The following is a 5,000-nucleotide window of genomic DNA, read 5'->3' as shown; positions in this document are numbered from 1 at the left end:
AATTTTCCACACAGATCCCCTGCCTACGTTGCACCAGACCTTGGAAAAAAATTACCCAGCTGGCCTATGAATGATTCGGATGCTTTGTTGCCCGTTGGGTTATATATATATGGATGTTGTGTGTACGTATATGTATATATCTGTGTGTTTATGTTTGTGTGTAAGGTTAAAGGGTCTCTATTATATTCACACTACACCTGCAACTCTTTTTTTCTTTTCCTTTTTCTGAAATCTGACAGCTGTTTTAATCTTCTAAGGAGCCGCGGATGTGACGTGTGCCTGTGTACCGTAGGCCATGTATGTTCACAAAGTCGCCTACCAAGAGAGGTTATTTAAGTTCGTAATTTGTTACTTCTGCCATTTCTCTTTATTTTCTAAAATCATTTCCTTTCTTCTTTTTTTATTTCTCTTTCTCTTTCTCTTTCTCTTTCTTTTTTTCTCTTTCCTTTCTCCTTCCGCTTGCTTTCTATTCTCTTTATCTTTCTCCTTTCGTTTGCTTTCTCCTTCTCTTTATCTTCCCCTATCTCCTTCCTTTCTCGTTTCCTAATTATCCTTCCCTTCTGTGCAACACTTTCTCTTTCCTCTTTTTAAATTCCCTTTCTCCCTAATTTAATTATTTCCTCTTCATAGTTCTCTATCCCTTTCCTCGAACATTGCTCCCTTTTTCTGTTTTTCATTCCTACATCTCTCTCTCTCTCCTTTCCTTTACTCTTCCCTTTTCTTATAATATTTTTCTCTCTCTTCCTTTTCACTTCTCCCATCTCTTCCCTATGACTGTTTCTCCTTTTCATCCTTCGACACGCATTCCCTCTCCTATAATTATTTACCTTCTTGTTATTATAATCATTTTATTAAAATTCTTTTCCTATAATCCTCCCTTCACTTTCCCTTCATATTTTTTTCCTACCTTTTCCTTTCTTTCTTCCCTCTCTGTCCTTTTTATCACCTACTACTTTCTATAACTATTTCTCTTTTTGTCTCTTATATCACTCTCATTTTCTTTACCTATAATTCCTCCTATTGCCCTTCCTTGTCTTGTAACTGTTTCCCTTCCATTTTCATGATACTTACCTTCCTTTTCCTATAACTCTTTTTCCATTCTACATTTTTCTTCTCCCCATCCCTTCCTGTAATTCTGTTCCTTTCCCTTTCTATATCTCTTTCTCTTTTCCTCTCTAATATCTCTCCCTTTCGTTTTCTTATAACGCTCCCATGCTCTCCTCTAAATATTTCCTCCTCACTTTTCTCATATATATGTGTATATATTTTTTCTTTTCTTTTCTGTAACCCTCTTTTATTCTCCTGTAACTCTTCCTCCTTCCCTTCCCCATGATTCTTTTCCCTTCCTTCTTTTATAACTTTCCCAGCTTTCGTCTTTCATTTCCTATAAGTCTCTCCACTGCCCCCTACAGTGTCCTATTACTCTTTATATTACTTATCATTCTTTCTCTCTCCTGTGACTCTTTTCCTCTCCTAAAACTCTTTACCTTTCCTCTCCTATCAAAATTTCCCCTCCCAGTGTCCTATAATGCTCCTTACTTTCCTATAATTCTTTCTCTCTCCCTTTCCTATTACTCTCTTTTCCTCTCCTAAAACTCTTCCCTCTTCCTCTTCTATCAGCATTTACCCTTTCCGTGTCCTGTAATTCCTCTGCATTCATAGCCCCTCAAAGCTATCTTCCCCAAGATATGTACACACTCTCTGCTTAATTACGGGCAATGTCTTCCCACGCAAACTTGTAAGGAGATGGAGGAACGCAAAGTCACTTAACTCTGCGTAAACATTAATGTGCATAACGTGTGCATCTACGAACCTACGGATGCACATATTTCCCAAGGCATTAATCTTATATTCTCAAAGCACTGAGTCTCGACGTATCTTTATAGATGATTAGAAATGTGTGCCATTTTTACTTTGCTTGAAGAAGAGGGGCGGAATGTAGCTTTTTTGCTTGTTTGTTTATCTTATATTTCTGCGGGATGTGTGTGTGTGTTTTTATGTTGTTTTACTATTACTATTATTATTATTATTGTCATTATTATCATTACCATGATCATCATCTATTATCAATCTTTTCATTATCATCATTATCATGCTTTTGTTACTGGTAATAATATTATCCTTATCATTACCATTATCACCACATCACTGCTATTATTCTGATGATTATCATCATTTTCATCACTATCATCATTGCCATTATCATTACCATTATTTTTATAATCATCTTCATTGCCCATTATCATTATCCATATAATCATCTTTGAAATCATAATTACTAGGATTATCATCATGAATAAAACAATGACCGTGATTATCGCCATTATCATTAGCAACATTCTTACCTTCACTTTTAGCATCATTATTCATGTTGTCATTGTTCTTGGTGTATTGGCACACACAAAGCCTTATCTCAGCGCACTTTCAAAACCACGTTGTGAGATAACAGGTTTGGAATTTATAATGTGCAGCAGGGAGGAGTGGGAAGAGAAAGAGGTAGAGAAACAGAAGATGAAGAAGGAGGAATAGGGCGAGGAGGAGGAGGAGAAAGAGGAGGAAGAAGAGGTAGAGAAACAAAGATGAAGAAGGAGGAATAGGGGAAGGAGGAGGAGGAGAAAGAGGAGGAAGAACAGGTAGAGAAACAGAAGATGAAGAAGGAGGAATAGGGGGAGGAGGAGGAGGAGGAGAAAGAGGAGGAAGAAGAGGATGGGAGCAAGAGGAAAAGGAGGAAGATAGGGAGGAGGAAGATAGAGGGGGAGGAGGAGGAGGAGGAAGATAGGGGGGAGGAGGAGAAGGAGGAAAAAGAGAAGAAAGAGGAGGAAGGAGGAACATAGAGGAGGATGATGATGAGGAGGAGGAGATGGAGGGAATGGAACCGAGAGGAGGAAAAAGGAGAAGGAGGAAAAAAGGTGGTGTTAGAATACGAAACGGAAAAAAAGGAAGAATTCCGCCCCCCCCCCCCCCCAAAAAAAAAAAAACGAAAACGAAAACGTATTAATACGAGAAAACGAAAAAATATCGAAGCTCCTGAAAGACAAACGAAAATAAAAACGTATAAAAAAAAAGACAGAGAAAACGGCAAAACGGACAGAAAGAATCATTTCTGTTGCGCTGTCCGTCGCCGTCCGCAGTAGGCCGGGGCGGGGGGGGGGGGGGGTGCTCCCATGGCCAACTAAGGCCATTCCAGTTGGGGGGGGGGGGGAGGCTGCGTGACGTCAGAGGGAAGAATGAGGTTATGTATGAGACTTCTCTCGCCCCCTCACGACGCCTCTTTTTCATCTTCCTCATCTCTCTCACCTCTCTTCTCTTCTCTTTTTCATTTTCTGCTTTCTCCACCAATTTCTCTTTTCCTCATTTATCTTCCGTCTTCTTAATCTTTTGGCTAAATTCTTCTTCTTCTTCGTTGTTCTCCTTGTACCAAGTTTTATTAATTTTCTTTCTTTTCCTTTCACTTCTTGCTTCTACTCCCTCCTTTTTCTCTTTTCTCCTTTTCCTCCTTCTCTCACTCTTCTTCCTATTCATCCTTCAACCTTCTTGTCCTCCTTCTCCCCTCCTTCCCCTTTTTTCCTCCTCCTCTGTCTCTTTCTCCTCCTCTTCCTCCTTCTTCTCTTCCTTTTTCTAGCCTTTATCCTTAATATCATCATAATCATTGTCCTTCCTCCTTCTCTTATTCTTCTCTCTCTCATTCTTCTTTCTCCTCCTCCTCCTCCTCCTCCTCCTCCCCCTCCTCCTCCTCCTCCTCCCCCTCCTCCCCCTCCTCCTCCTCCTCCTCCTCCTCCTCTTCCTCCTCCTCCTCCTCCTTCTCGTCCTGATTGCGGAGAGGTTGCAAAAGCCACGGTGCGCCCCCCCCCCCCCCCCTCCTCAGACGAGTAATTACAAAAGAGTGAAAAATCAGAACGGAGAGAAGGAATGCCAGTCCTGAGATATCGTGTTGCTCAAAGTTGATCCGCGAGGGAAATTAAGGAGTAAAGTTTATCCTGGGAAAGGAGATGATACAGAGAGGGAGGTTTTCTTTGTTTTAAGGAAGGGTGAGTGGGCGGTGAGCGAGGAAGGGGTATGTGGGAAGCGACTGGGAATGAGTGGTTTTTTTTTTTTTTTTTTTTTTTTTTTTGTCTCTTATTTTCATCGTCTACTTCTTCTCCTTCTTTCTCTCTCTCTCTCCCCCCCCCCCCCTCTCTCTCTCTCTCTCTCTCTCTCTCTCTCTCTCTCTCTCTCTCTCTCTTCCTCTCTCTTTCTCTATCTAACTATCTATCTATCTCTCACACACACCTCGACAATATTTGTTCTGAACAGGAAGGGAATGGAAAGTTCTCAGATGTCCGATGGAATTCTCTCTGCAAATATAGGAAGTCGTGTGCATATAGATATAATGAAACGCAACAAATTATGAAAAATAATGATAATTCGTGACGTTTCGAATCCGTCGTGAATCCACTTCAGACGGAGATAAATACGTTTTTTTTTTTTTTCTCTCTCTTTTTATCTTTTTTTATTCTTTTATCATTATTTTCCTTTCGACTGACGAGAAATGCAAGGTTGAAAATGTCACGCTTCATTACTCTTTACTGTGAGTTTTTATTTCATTCTTTGACTATTTTTTTTTCCATTTTACATTGATGGGAAAGAAAAGCGAAGTAGAATAATATCTTGCAATTAAACTGTAAAGAAAAGTAAAGAAAACGGACAGAGAAGACAAAGAAAACGGAATTAGATTTGTTCGGATGGCAAGCGCGCTACCTTCGACATAAGCAAACACAGTTTTAAAAGAGCAAATATGTCCTCAGAGGAAAAAAATCTTGTTCAGAATATCAAACACTAGACACATTTATTAATCTTGAAATTTAATTTCCTTGTCTCTCCTTAAAATCTTATCAATCTGATTCGGATGTTGGCCTTCATCCATTTCCCCGAGTCAGGATAGAAATATATATACGCTCGTACTCCCTGTCACGGGCGAATTTACCGACGTGGGCCTTTTTGGGGATAAATAAAAAATCATA

Source organism: Penaeus chinensis, chromosome 40 (assembly GCF_019202785.1).
Source record: "Penaeus chinensis breed Huanghai No. 1 chromosome 40, ASM1920278v2, whole genome shotgun sequence".
Lineage (NCBI taxonomy): Eukaryota > Metazoa > Arthropoda > Malacostraca > Decapoda > Penaeidae > Penaeus > Penaeus chinensis.
Note: the sequence above shows the minus strand (reverse complement) of the source record.